The sequence below is a fragment of the Pinus tabuliformis genome, chromosome 3_1 (genome assembly GCF_031772625.1).
Source record: "Pinus tabuliformis cultivar Carrire ecotype Pingquan chromosome 3_1, CPIR1, whole genome shotgun sequence".
In the NCBI taxonomy this organism is placed as follows: domain Eukaryota; kingdom Viridiplantae; phylum Streptophyta; class Pinopsida; order Pinales; family Pinaceae; genus Pinus; species Pinus tabuliformis.
In genome coordinates this window covers 454169424-454185526 of record NC_142301.1, presented here as the reverse complement: position 1 = coordinate 454185526, position 16103 = coordinate 454169424, and positions in this window count along the sequence as shown.

The window sequence follows — 16103 nt, the reverse complement described above, 5'->3', positions numbered from 1 at the left end:
TTTTGAACAACGAGCCCGAAAGATTTGCGATGAAGCAATTTTTCGATTTTCTTCGCAATATCGCACATCGCAACATCGCAACATCGCAATATCACTCTATCACAATATCGCAATACCGCTGGAGCATAGCATATGATAATCATCTGTTAATGTGTTTTCCGCGAAATGCGATTTGCGATATGCGCCATCGCATATCGGTAGTTTGAGGTTTTTCAGTGTAAGTGATATTTGATGCATGCGATGCGATGAAGTTTCACATTGCAATCTCGCAACCTTAGAATTGTGTTTGTAAAGAGGTATCCATTATCCTTTTTGCGATGCCATATTTCTTAAGGAGTGATTTTAATCTACCTTATCATAAAACTTAAGCTTTTTTAGACTTTTTAAGGGTATTCTCCTAAGTTTATGAAGGTACGTTTTATTGAAAAAGAAAATTCAAACAGTAATTGATTTTTAAATTTTTTGATTAAGGGTCCCCACTTATTTAGTATTAGTAATAACACTAAATAAGAAGGGGGGTTGTTACTGGCCACAACAAAACCCAGGGCCTGATGGTCTGGGCTAACCATTACAACTCGCCTAACCCCTAACTATCAAACTACCATCTCCTCTTGTAGTTTTAAACCTTCCCTGCCATGGTTTGCCTAGTTCCTTTCGTTCTCGTGATCTCCCCATTTATTCTTGCCAGCCGTTACTATCACTAACTGTTTATTGTCGATAACAATGCAATTGGGTGATGTGGACTATGAGGAGGACCCTCATCCCCACGAGGTAATTTGGTCTCATCAACGTTGTGTGTCAAGTTCTGGTCCTTTCGTTACAACATTGTGACCACTGTCAGCTGCTCACATTGCCCAAGTCCAACCAGGTCCATGTGCACCCCATCCCCTGCCCTTGGTTAACATCAATGATTCCCATGGTCTGGACTGCCCTCCTCTTTCCCAAACTACCTTGAACCTGCTTGGTACCTGTCTACAACCCTCCCCCACCTTTGACGTGCCACTCCCCCAGCTTCTCCACATTTCTTCTCTGCACTATACCCAGTCCTCCTTAGGAATTCCCCCACCTAGGCCTTCCTCCTTCTCTAACCCTGCACTCTCTAGTGCTACCTTAAACCCTAGAGGCCCTAACCCTAGCACACCTATCCGCTCTAGTTGCTTTAGCTCCCCGATCCAGAACCCTAAATCCAACCCATCCAACCCCCAGAATATAAATCAGGGCATCCACGGCCTTCTCAGGGACTATCTGATGGCCCACTGTTCTGATAAACTCAAAAAAGTTAGGTGCCTTAAAGTGGTGGATAAGGACATCAACATGGCTTTGGGTGAAGATATCTCACTGGGTGAAGTTCTAGACATAGCTAAGAAGGTCCTAGTCAGCCGTTTTCATGGGAGGAACTACTTAGTCAAGAGGCTTCATCTTTGGACCACAGAGATTTGGGGCTCCTTAATTAAAGAACTGCCCATCATTCATGTGTTGGCTCACGGGTGGTTTTCCCTACGCTTTGACAGGGAGGAGTATATGGACTAGATTTTATCTCAGTTCTGGCACATTGAATTAACACCAGTTCTGCAAAAGAGATGGGATCCACTCTTCGAACCTGAGAGGGAACAACTGGGAGCAGGGCTGATCTAGGTCCGTTTTTCAGGCCTTCCGATGCAATTCTAGACTCCTCTAGTTTTCAAGTGCATTGGAGACGTGTTGGGTACATACTCGGAACATGATCAATCCTTCAAGAAGATAGGAATCATGACAATCTCTCACATCTTGGTTCATTTGGACACGAGGGAAGGGCTAGAGGAAAAGATAACCCTCCATTGGCGACATTTCTCTCGTTGTCAAAACCTCGACTATGAAGGAGTCCCATTTAGGTGTAGATGATTCCATAAGGTCATCACCTCTACAATGATTGCCCACTGCTCACACTTGCTACTCCAACCACTACAAATGGAATGAAGCATTAACATGTGGAAGACCCGATTATGGACGAGCAACCCATAGGTCCAAATCATTCAAAGGATGCAAATGGGTTCACTGCTCTTCCATCCAGTGCTCCCTAGATATCGCCTATATCCACTCCACTGACTAGATCTTGGTTTGCTATGAAGGTTGCTCCTACATCGAGTACTATTTCTTCTTCCTTACCCTCTGCTCTATTTTTCAATAATTTTATTGTCTCTCTATCACCAGCTACATCTAATACATGTTTGGTAACTTCCCCCATCAATTGTGCTCTAGATCTCCCCTCTCCTATCTTCCCACCACCCCATCGACTGTCCTTGGATAGGGTCAGTAACACCCTCCTCAATCTCCTACAGCTTTGGGCTCACACTCCTACAACCTTTGATCCCATCATCAAAAAAAACCTACCATGTTGGGTCAAGGCATCCCATCCTCTACCATAGAGCACAAACCCTCCTAGGGAAAACCTTCCAAGATGTCCAAAGCCATCAAAATTGTTGGGGTAGATGTTTGCCAGGGGCGCCAGGACACCATAAAAAGGGTACTTAGAGCACAAGACACCCTTGACCCTATTCCCTCATGAATTGGATATCTTACAACTACAAGGGTTTGGCTAGCCAAAAAAAAAATAGCCCTCAAGCGACTTTTGAGTTGTGAACCCTGCGACATTATTTTCCTTCAGGAAACCCTTGGCCTATCTGAGTTGATTGTTAAGACCTTACAATCCATTATGCTTAGCTAGCATTTCCAAGCTCTGAATGTTGTAGGGTGATCTCGGGGTCTTGCTATTGGGATCAACCCTCGATCCATCAAGGTAACTTCATCATGTGGAGGTCAAGGCTTCCTTGGAATGGATATTTTCTCGATTGAACTCAGCGAGTAGTTCCATATCATAAACATTTATGCCCCCAATCAAATCAAACTAGCCTTCTGGCAACAATTCCTAGATAATCCCATGATCAGTCATATATCCATCCTAGGGGGTGACCTAAATTTCTCCATCGTACATGAGGAATAATGGGAACACCACTTGCAGCTGGATCCTCTCTCAGATCAGTTGAGCACTCTCTTGGAGCAATATGGGCTCGTTGATATTCCTATGAACAAGAAGACTCCAACACAGCATAATAGACAGACAAGAGAAGCAAATTTATGGCAAAGACTAGATCGATACCTCATTCATGAAGACCTCCTATATTCCCTCACTAACTACAGATACTGGGTGGGTTCTGGGGAATTTTGGATCACTCTCTTATATATCTAGAAGTGGCTGGCTCTTTCAAAAAACCAAGGGCATCTTACAAGTTTAACTCAACCTAGCTAAAGGACCTCGACTATATCAAGATGGTCTCAGATTTCTGGAAATCTCAACCACCACCTATTGATCAAAGGAAGGATAAAGGTTTCTGTAGTAACCTCAATAAGCTTAAACAATTATCCATTGAGTGGGAAAAAATGAAAAAATCTAGGGATGAGCACACCCTATTTGACATAGAATATTAGTTGACCTCCTTAATGGATGAAGTGGGAAGAGGCTTCTTATCCATAGAAGAAAAGCTACATCTAGTATAACATGGAAGCCGAGAGAACAAAGATTCTGCTAGAACGGGAAAAATCATGGAGACTTAGAAGAAGATATATATGGTTACAAGTGGGGGATGGTAATACAAAATTATTTCATAAATATGTGAATGGAAGGAAAGCAAGAAATACCATCTAGAAGATGCCCTCAGAATAGGGTCAGATTGCAAATACACACACTTAGCTTACTCTATTGGGTAACACACAATTCAAGTAGCTTTTCAAAGCCCCCTAGGCACAACACTTGTAGAAATCATTTGTATTGTTATACACTTCCCCAGATTTGTGGTACCTGAAGTGATGAAGGATCTCATCAAACCTGTTACCATGGGGGAACTAGAGAGAACCCTCAAGTGGTTCAAGAATGATAAAAGTCTAGGACTAGATGGCTGGTCTGTGGAATTCTACCTTGCTTTTTCTGATGTCATTGGACAAGACCTACTTGGGGTGGTTTAAAAAAGTCAGTTACTAGGTCGAATTTTGATCCTATCAATTCCACATATATTTCCCTCATCCCCAAGTCAAACTCCCCACTATCTTCAATGACTTCAAGCCTATATCCCTTTGTAACTACCTTTATACAATTATTATGAAGGTTATTGTAAATCGCATTAAACCAATCCTGTCAAATCACATCTCACAGGAACAATTTTCTTTCCTTCAAAACTGACAAATCCATGAGGTCATAGGATCAGCACAAGAGGCCCTTCACTCCATCAAACTAGAGAATATCAAAGGATTGTTTCTTAAAATTGACCTCTTAAATGCTTTTGATAGGGTCAGTTGGTTATACTTAAGGATGATACTTACCCATATAGAGTTCCCACTAGTTTTTATTAGACGGATTATGGGATTCATTACTTCTATATCATTTGCAATATTAATCAATTGATCTGCTTCCCACTTTTTCCAGGCGAAGCGGGTAATCAGGAAGGGATTCTCACTATCCCATCTACTATTCCTCATAGTCATGGAAGGACTAAGCAGACTGATTGTGATGGAGAAGAGAGCAAGGCAGTTCACAAGCCTCAAGATTATGGATCAATCACTTCTATCACATATGCTCTTTGTTGATGACATACTCAATTTCCTAGATGGGGGAATTCAGGACATCATCACACTCTCTGAAGAGCTAAAACTATTTAGTGCTGCTATAGAGATGGAAATAAATGAGGACAAATCTACTATATCATTCTCTAATTGTCCTCCATAGGAAACCCACCTAGCACTACAAAACTTGCCCTATCAAATCTTGGCACTGAAGGATGGATTGAAGTACTTGGGCTTCAAGATAAAGGCATATGGATATAAAGTTGTAGATTGGACATGGTTGATTGTCAAGGAGCAAAAAATATTAAACATTTGGAGCCATTGACTACTCTCCAAAGCCGTAAGACTGGTTCTCATTAAAGGGGTTACGAAAGCCACACTGGTCTTTTGGATGTCTCTGGCCTGGATTCCCTAAGGTATACTACATAGGATACAGTGAGTCTATTGTCATTTCTTATGGAAGGGCCACAAGGAAGGAAAACCCTATGCATGGGTCAAATGGAGTAGAATTGCAACTCCTAAAAAATGGGGAGGTTGGGGCTTAAAAAATCTCCCTGGATTTGCATAAGCACTTGTAGAAAAACTAAGTTGGCTACTCCTGAAGCACAAGAGCCTTTGGTCGAAGGTGGTCACTTACAAATACATATGGCTGGCCATGGATTGGTTAAGATTACCCACATGGAACAAGAAAGGTATATCAACAATATGGAAGTGGTCTCATATGGAGGATTGGTAATGGTGGGTCTGTTCACATTGTGATCGATCCATGGATCGGCAGTCGAAACTCCTACTAGCTTCCACTGGACATGATTACCTTCCTCGGTCACAATGGAGTGCACAAAATTTCACAACTCAGGGACCCTCACAATACAACTATTTATCAACAAGCATGGAAAATAGGGGAGGACTGGGATATCCCAATTCAATGGAAAATGGAGTGGAGGACTAACTTGCATATATTAATTGAATCCCATGTGCAATTAAGGGACAAATATGATGACCTGATTAGGTTTTTCCAAAGAAAGGGAACTATACCCCTAAGGATGGATATGTTATCATTCATGTTGACCAAAAGCTGGATACCCTAGAGAGTTGGTGGAGAAATATATGGAAGTTAAAATGCCCACCACACACTCAATTACTGATGTGGAACATCATCATGGACAAAACACAAATTGGATCCAATCTTAGGAAGCGGGCATTTCAGGGACTGACATGGTTTAGTTTATGTTGCATAGAGGATGAATCGAATCAACACCTCCTCCTCTCATGTACCACTACACAACAGGTCCGGACGTAGGTCCTGCTCACACTAAACATACCACGTACATGGATTGGCAATGATATACCATCTTCCTGGAACAGGTGGTGGGAAACAACAATAAACCCGAGAGCTTGGAACCTTCCTTTATTGGTTTTCTCATACATATGGATGTGCCGGAACACCATTATCTTTAGGGAAAAAATATAGTCTGGGCAGAGATTATACCAATGATTTGTATGAGCTATATGGAAATATCGGTTGAGGAACAAGTAACCAAGACATGGAACATCACACTAGAAGTCATTGACAAAGAACATCCCTGGGCCTATTTTGACGGAGCAACACAAGAACAGGGTTGTGGAGGAGTCATAGTCCTACATCTTACTAGAACACATTTATTTCACATCTGTTTTGGGTTGGGAGATGGCACAAATAATTTTGTGGAGCTCCTCACACTCAGACATCTCTTATATTTTTCTTTGTACAAAAATTGTAGACAGTTACAAATATTTGGATACCCCAAGATAGTTATAAACTTGTTCAACTACATATCAACATGCCATGCATATACACTTAGAACTATTTTGGATGATATTTTCTTTCTAAAAACACATTTTGATATTGTCTCATGTACTCACATCTACAGGGAGTGTAATCAATCCATGGACAGGCTATCGAAAGAGGCAACACATCATCCTCGAGGGGAATGGCAGATCACATAGCATTCACCCGAGCAGATCTATCAGTTCTTCCATAGACCATACATAGAACATGATCTACAGAGGGCTGACAGGCCCTAACTTATCATTTATTTTTTGTTTATATTTTTGTCTACAGAATAGTAATCACCAATGGTGAAATTTTGAATTATGTAATTAAAATGTATACGATCAATTACTATCAGTATACCCTTCACGAGGTGATTTTGTAGTTCATTACATTTACAAATATTCCACAGCTGACCACGGTCATGGTTCATGCATATGCCTATGGCATTTACAACATGTAATTTTCTCTGATTAATGAAAATTATGATATTTTCTCCCCGGGAAAAAAACAAAATCAAAATATAAAAAATTGATTTTTATTATTTTTATTATTAATTAACCCAACTTTTAAATGTTTATAGTCATCCATGATATTTCTTTTAATTTAATTTTATTTTTAATTAAGTTGATATTTAAAATTGTTTACATACTTGCATTACACCTACACATGTACTCTATACTGGCCATGTGTATTATTAAAAAAATAATACATTAAACAATTACCATCAAATTTAATCTCTAACTTCTTTAGTAATTAGTCCCAACTTTCTAATGGGAGGTCTGTAGACAAGTCCAAATTATGTAATGGAACCTCTTTGGAATGATGACATCAAAGGGAAGCCAACAAAAAAAATTTAACGTGGGGGAATTGACTATCCAACCATAGCCATCAAATCTGAATATAAGCCACAAAACAATTTAAATTAGTTTTCCAATAAAAAATGGCATCATTTACCAAGGCCCCAGCTGGGATGGCCAAAAAATTGTGGGGATGGCCCAAAATTGGCCTGGATCTTGCAAAAAGCAATCCCAATAAAACTGTTTGAATTATATTTTTACGAGGGAAATTCTAAAACCCTATGTTACCTAAATTCTTCAAACTCTCAAAATTCACCTGGATCTTGCAAAAAAAAAATCCCATTCAAGTTGTTTGAATTATATTTTTATGAGGGAAATTCTAAAAGCTTGTGTTACCCAAATTCTTGAAAATCCATAACTATAACCTGGATTTACAAAGTATTTTGCAAGAACCATAGGAAGGGTATATTAGTCATAAATTTATATGTAAAACTGTGAATAATTTGAAAAAGCACTTTACATTTTCAGCTACCAAAAATATACAAATGGTTACAAAAGAGTCGAGCAATACTTGAGGAGGACTCGATGAAGAAGGCATTGCTCTGCTTGAAGACATAGTACTCCAATTTTTGTGCTTTGACCACTCTGAGAATTTCTTTATCATTACCTTCATCATTCACCAATGTCTACCGAGCATTTTATGGATAAGAATGTTATATTCAGAAAGCTCTAGGTCAAACCCCAAAACAAGGTTCTATTCATATTTCTTGTTGTGTTTTCTCTTCAAATTTTTATGGCGAATTTATTTCTTTAGTGGGAACAAAATATTTTCACCAGAGAAAAAATGTTTCATTATGGGTGCATTGTTTTTTATCATTCACAACAAAATTTAATGTGATTTGGGTAATTTGAGATGAGCTCTATATAGGTATTTATGATTTCCCGTAGATATCATCTTATCCGATGTGATTTTTATTCATAGCAAATGTGCTTTGACTGTAATACAAGGAATCCCACATGGACATTGGTCATTTATGGGATTTTGATTTTCCTGGATTGTTCTTCATATCATCGTATTCATGGTGTTCACATTAGCTTTTTCAGGTATCTATTCTAATATTTACTACTCAAATTGCAATGTGTATTTCTTTATTTAGGCACTAAAATTGTTGAGGGGTTCTTATCCACTTTGTGGTTCCTTCTTGAATTTGTGGTGTATGTAAGAAAATTAATTAAAAGTAAAGTAATATATTCTATTTTGAGGGTTTTGCTGACTTTGTGATGTCTGTCTCATAACAATATTTTTAAATTAAAACTAATATGGCATATACCTTTTTGAGGATTTTGTTTAGCATGAGTGCCACTATCTCCTTGTAATGAATATTGAATGATACATTGCAAATGGCTATGTTAAAAATGTACATTAGTGAAGATGGTGTTCTCATATTTAGCATAGCACAATAGTATTTAGCATAGGAAGACCTTCATGACATATCTTCCCTTACCCTACGATCAACTACATGAGAGATATGCCTTGGTCTTCTCATTAGCTTAAGGCGGAGCTTTCAATTTTTCTATAATTGTTATATATTATCAATCATTTAGGCACTAACATTGCTTAGAGTTACATGTGTGTTTTTTGCTTTCCTATTGTCTTTGTGATATCATTTTAATTGCAAGCTAACTTAAAATAAAAATTTAAGTGACATATATTTCCACAAGGATTTTTCACATGTATTAATGACATTATCTCCTTGTAACGTATATTGGATGATACATTGTAAACTACTATGTTGAAGCGCATATTAGTGAAGGTTTCATTTTGATATTTAGATTAACATAATAGTAATTAACATTGGACATGCATGACAGATATGTTCATAGAATTAATAGCAATTGATAAACACAAAAATGCATCATTTATGTGGGTATACACTGGGATAAAACAATTGGATGTGGTGGTATTGACCATCTCATGGTGTATATCCCTACATGTATGCTCATCAAATGTTGTAGTGTTAGGTGCATATTCGTTGTCTACAATCAAATAGGTGAGTGCCCTATTTCATGTAAAAGTTTGTATGTGGTAGGAGATATGTCACATTTGAATTATGATGTTTATGTGTTGTAACTAGTTATTGTATTTTTAGTTGGAGACAAAATAATATTGTCTACCACTAATCAACATGGAAAAATACCCCCTAAGACTGAATTTTGTAGCTAGTGATGTACTATTTTACAAAAAATGACCGAATTTTACTGGATCAATGGGGGAACCATGAGAAGTTATTTCAACTAATTCCACCAAGAGCTTGCACTTGGGACTTTTACCTAGTGCCATCCCTTTCAAATTTGTGGCATTCAGGTGGGGAAAGCACATTCAAAATGGAATCCTAGTGGACAAATTAATTGCTTTTCGACCTAAACACATAAATAGTACCTCATTTTCGATTAGAGAGGCTTTTTAATGACCCTATCAAATAAATTTTATGCTTGTAGTGGAAGGCAAGACATTGTAGACTAGAGGTTTGAAGGTGCCTACTTAAATGCATGATTGTTTTTGGTAATGTGAATTCATGAATGGGATATTACATTGGTTATAGTGTATGAAGAACAAGGGATGCACATGAGATTGTCTAATTAAGACCACTTTATATTCTTTCCGATGTGTTTTGACATAAATTTAACTCTTTTTCTTGGTCACCTTTAGTTTTCTTGAATATTTCCTAAAATATTTTAGGACTATTGCCTCTAAATCCCTTTGATTCACTTGTTTGTCTTATCGCTAGGCTAGAGCAAACATGGCTTAAGATATCGACAACTTCTCCTATTAAAAGCTTTCTTAATTGATTTGTCTATCTTTAGTTTCTTTTATGCTCTTTATTTCTCTAGTTTCTATGATATTGGCCTTGTAATGAAACCATTAGAGAATATCCTCTATTTGTAGTTTTTCAACTAAGTATATTGACATTTTACATTGAATCAAGAGGTGAATTCTATAATCTACATCTCTAGTATGCCAAAAATCATAAATATATAAATTTTATGTATTATCAATAAAATATAAGCCAATGTAGATTCGTATTAACCATGTATCTATCATGTGTTGGGATTCAAGGTGCAAACATTATTTAGAGTGCAAAAACTTAAGGAAAGGTTCACACTTCAAAGGACTTTTTCTATCTTGGTGCTTGATATGTATAGGGTTAAGATAGATCTATGTAGGGTGATTTGAATTATGATACAAATAAATATCACTTTTTTATATATTCGCCTCTATCTCTCTCAACCATGTTTGACATTCTTTTATTTCATGTTTTGGTTGGCTTGCTATATTATGAGAACATTTTTGCTTGTTTATTGCAATATATTGTTCATATTTCTTGCAAATAATATCATATTAATCACCTTGGGCCTAGAGCATATAAATTCATAGGAGAATGAATTCATGGAAATCTTTTAGTTATGTATTATAGCTATGGATGGGAGCATACACAATGGAATAAAAGAAGAAAAACGAAAATATAATGAATAGAGGGAATGTGTTGAATGTTGGAAAATATCACTAGTAAGTATTCCCAGTAAGAATCATTACTAATCTAAATTCATACCTTGTTACATAATAAAATTAATGGTTAATAATACTGGTCACGACTACCTGTAAAGAAAAATAAATAAATTAGTAGATCCAATTTTAGACCATTGACCAGTCCTAGCTTCATTCTCTTAAAACATTCCCAAAGATCTCTAGGCAACAACCAATTGATCCTATAAGATATAACATTGATCCATAGACATTTATAATCATTAATTCCCTTGATATTTTTGGGTATGTGTTATATTCTTTGTACCAGTAGCCTCATGCGTAGGCCATATATGCTAGGGGCAATGAGAACATACACAATTGAGATGCAACAAAAAGGATTATCTGTCAAGATGCTAAAAAAACAATTGGAAATAGTAAAATATGATGGTAAGTATAAGTCATCACTCTCAGAAAAGTTAATATCCCTTGCCACAAACAAAGATAAATTTATCCACACAAAGGAACAAGTTCATGTAGAGGAACTTCAAATATCCAACAGGTTGGTTTTGGATAACTTTAATGATGTCAATTGAGCATAGTTGAATCGTTTTCTTCCAACAATAAAGAAATATGGGATGGCATCATATAATTAGTCATTGTTTTGCATGATGAATATTTTATTTTCAGACCTATTATTTCTTATCTAAAACTCCACTAAGGAAAACTCAAATAATGCACATGCAGGAAAACAAAAATCGAGAAAATGAAAGTTGACAACTCAGCTGATGTAGCAACTAATTCCTCCAATACATGTTGTCATTGTTCATGGAAAAGAAAGCATGGAATATGAGATGCAAGCAAGTTAGCTTCCATGCCCAATAAAGATATGGGAAAGAAGGCTTAAAATGAAAACTTGTATGTATCTAGTTGGATTCACTTAGAATAATCAATCAACTGTATTAAAATTAGGATTTTGTTAGTTCTACCAGAAGTTTTATATCCACTCTATTATTTTGTAATATTGACCATCTCTATTAAGATTCTTTTTCTATTTTAAATATGCAATATTTCCTTTTAACATGGATCCTTCTAAGGAATATTGTTCACAATTTTTTACTTGCTTGAATTATATATCACATGGTCAAACTATATTTTTACAGTACAATAATAATTTTATGAAAATCAATGGAATTCACAGCTTCATTTGGCAAGCCCTTTGGGAAGTTTCTAAAACCTAAAATATCGAATGTGATTTTTTTTTTAGGATAGGAGAAAGCTTCATGGATAGAGAAAGAATTTGGAAGATGAGTTCTCCAGGGAGTATTTCTCTTTGAATAAGACCACTAGTTGCAGTGGGTTTTCAATATAATTTGTAGTTGTCTATCAAGCTTCAACAAAAAGCTTATCCTTTTTTTTATTGATTATTAATTCATGGATTTGTTATTTCTACTTGTTTCTCTTTCTTGAAGTTTTTGGATCAAAAATTGGTGGTATTGTTATAATATGTTAAATTCTTGTTTGTATTGAATCAATTGTTTTCTACAAAATATAAATCAATGTGTTATATATTTGAAGTTATAAATATGGTAAACATGAGAAAACTACTAGTGCTTTGCATGTAAATCTGCAAAATAGATCAAAACTACTCATATTTTATCTTTTCATTATAATGATCACTGATGTTTTGAGTTTGAGTGATTGAGGATGGCCATAGGTGTTCCCTCAAATTGGAAGTTTGGTGTTGGAATTAAGTGTAGATTTTCCATTTAAGAATCATATAGAAAATGGAATATGAAAGTTACATTCCAAAGTAATCCTAATTGGGGGATTACTAGTGGTGATTGCTACATATTTTCAATGTTGGAAATTTTCTCCAAATCACAGCTAATATATTGTACCGCAGGTCAAGAACACAATGGGAAGGGAATTGTCTTTGAAATTTATCTACTTATATTGTAGTGATCCATAAATATAATAAAAACATTAATAATTTGATATAGACTGGTTGGCTTATTCATAAATGACAATGGACCCAAATAGTAGTTCTTGTTAGAAGAAATTCTCATCAGAATTGGGCATTTTTGACATCATCGACCTCCAGCCCTGGACTTATTCACTTAGCCTTCTACATTATCTAGCTATATACATGTATACAAGTCTATCCTATTATTGTATCATTTTTACTTCATTTCATTTCATTCTAGACTTATCTTTGGATTTTTATAGGAGTTTTGTTTCCACTCCCACACCATTTAAGTAATCTACATCTTGAGATTTTTAGCATGCAACTTAGTTTGCATGATTGTGCCTAACATTCCTTGAAGGTAGAATACTAATTTTACTAAGGTGTTATTTTCTATGGTGATGTTTTATTTTCTTTCTTTATGCAAGTCATTTGGTGACATAATGACCATTATTTCCCAACTAAAGAAAACATGTTCGAGTTTCTTACTCTTATGGGAAAAAATGGCATGGACAATATTGTTGATGTTAAGGTATATATCATATAAATCCTTTATATTCTGCTTTATTTTATATTCCCGTGTTCATCATCTTTCATGTCTTATACTATGCATTTTATCTTCTTTATTTTTCATAAGAGGAACTCAGTATTGATGGTAAGAAGCATGAATTGAAGAAAGAGGAGAACAATATAAATACTAGAGCGACAAAATGAAAATTAAAGAGAGAGAGAAGAGAATTGGTCTAGTGGTACTTATAGAGTCAATATCCCACATAAGACACACAAATAGAATGATGGTCTAATCCTCACAGTTGGTGAATTCACCTGCAATGCCTTGAAAACACAATGATAATGTTTTGAAGTGATGAAACAATATTTCATGTGTAAATTTTACTCCAACCAATATTACATTGGAAACTCATATTGTAATACTTGAAATTTTATGTAATATAATTTTCGCGGTTGAAATTATCTATAGTTGCACTTAATATTATTTAGTATTATAATTAACATTTTTAACTTTGAATTTTCATATTAGATTAACATGTACATTGTATGACATTTTTTTTATTTAGTTGAAAAATCATACTAATTAATTTATGTTGATTAATAATGTACGCATAAAATCAATCTAAAGCTACTAAATTACTAAATTATGTTGATTAATGATGATCACAAATAAAATGAATATATGACTAAATTAGTTCATTGTAATAGTTGTTAATGAATATAAATGAAATGGCTATAAACTAATAAAGTAGTCATTTACATAATGAATATGAAACTACCAAAGAAAGATGAATGACTACTGTAAATAATAAATTTGTGATTACAATTGATATTTTTCATATATACGACTTTTAGTAGCTAATTCATAGTATCTTATAACATGACGAAAATTTATTCATATTTCTTTGGTCATTAATTGGTTTCAAACTATGACTAAATCTACATATATATGACTATTAGTAGCTAATTTATAGTATTTTATAACATGACCAACATTTCGGTGGTATTTCTTTAGTCACTAATTGGTTTTTTTGGGTGATCATTTAGTAATATATTTTGTTGTATATTTGGTCATTAATTATGGAAATTAATCACTAAATCAATGACTAAGTTAATGACCAAAATTATGACTAAATATACTACTAGATAATAAAATTGAGACAACTAATTAATGACTCAACTAAAAACAACTAAAATCAGGTAGCATTATAAGGTACTGTAAATTAGCTATTATTGGTCACCGACCAAAAAATAGTCGTTTATATGAAAATTTTAGTCATTTTTAAGTAAAAAATTAGCCATTTTGTGCTAATGAATCTACACCATGCAAATAGATGAGTCGGTGCCAAGCATAGTGGAAACTTCCTGATTACCAACTAATGAGGTAAATCACTAATAGATGCGAGGGAATCCACCAATGATGAAAATGGACCCCAAGGTACCTAGTATATTCCACTAAGTGTGAATAGATGAGTTAACATCAAACATTAGTGAACTCGACCAATCAAGAGCCAATTATGTAAACCCATTGTCAATTGCAAGGAAGCATACTCCTAAGGTCAGCAAGATCCAAGGTACTATTGGTTCCTAGATCAATCTCCTAGATAATGAGTCGAAGTCGACAGGAGAATATTTGTTGAAGGAGGGCCTTAATGTATACCCCATCAATCGAATGGAACAAACCAGGATTATATGACGTATGGATGAAGTCATGAAGTGAGGAAGTACGACTAACATAGGGATGGCTAACTCAAAAAAGGTCAACAGGTGACTATAGATGGTTGACACATGATGAGACTTCCATTGAACACATAGCGACATGACAAAAATGTGACTTGGCAACATGTTGAATAGGAACCATGTGATATCATGCAATGATGCAGTAGGCATCGAGGCATGCTCCATATGACTGGAAGAGTAGCCAACTGAAGGAGTGAATAGACTCATATGGATGGTATGACTCCTAGGCAAGCTAAAACTCAATTGTGATATAATGAAACAGACAAGTTCCATTTTCGATGGTGATGCAAAGTATGCTTCCATTTGATTACTAATGGGAAAAAATGTTCCCTCCCTTCTCTTTTTATAAGTTAATTTTTTGTCAAGTTTTCCCCCAAGCCCGAAAAAGAGATAAAAGTATATAAGGGAGAACCTCCTATCCATAGATAAATAAGGTATTCCTTTTCTGTGACTACTCTATCCCAGTCCGAAAAAGGGTTAATATTATAGTGGGTAGATGACCCTTTAAGTACTTTAATGAGCATGAAGGAGACAAGTTCACTTGACAATATTTTCTAAATTAAGGAGTCTAAAAAGAGCTTAAATAAAAATCCTCCTGGAGGAATGAGTTTTATAGAGGATAACAACTAGTTTTGGTGATGATGGAATTACTCATGACATAATAAGGAAAAGAGGTTGGATAATAGGACCACCCATCGCAGTGGTTCCTCCAGGAAAGGGTAAAACAACAATTGAGAACAGATGGTAGGCCAAGTGAATGAGGTCTATAGAAGAGAGAAACCAAGGATCAATCTACAAAAATAGGTTGATAAAAGTGGAAATCACAAGGGATAAAGAGTTGAATCCTTCTAGGGTATGACCATAAATATGATGAAGAGGACATGAGGCTCAAATTCTAGATCATGGTGGGTCAGAAGGAGGGATTCTGAAAGGTAAGAAAAATGATGGCATGGACACCAAGATGGAAAAGAGGTTCTAACTATGGTATCCATGAGTGGGTAAGCTCTAATGCCAAGTGACGATGTGCATAAAAGAGAGTGTTTAAAGTCATAACTTGATGGGGTTAGACCTATGGCATAAATATGGAACTGATAGTCAAAATGCAACAGATATGGTGATCTGTGACCTACCCCTATATGCCAGGTTCAAAGAAATGCACCT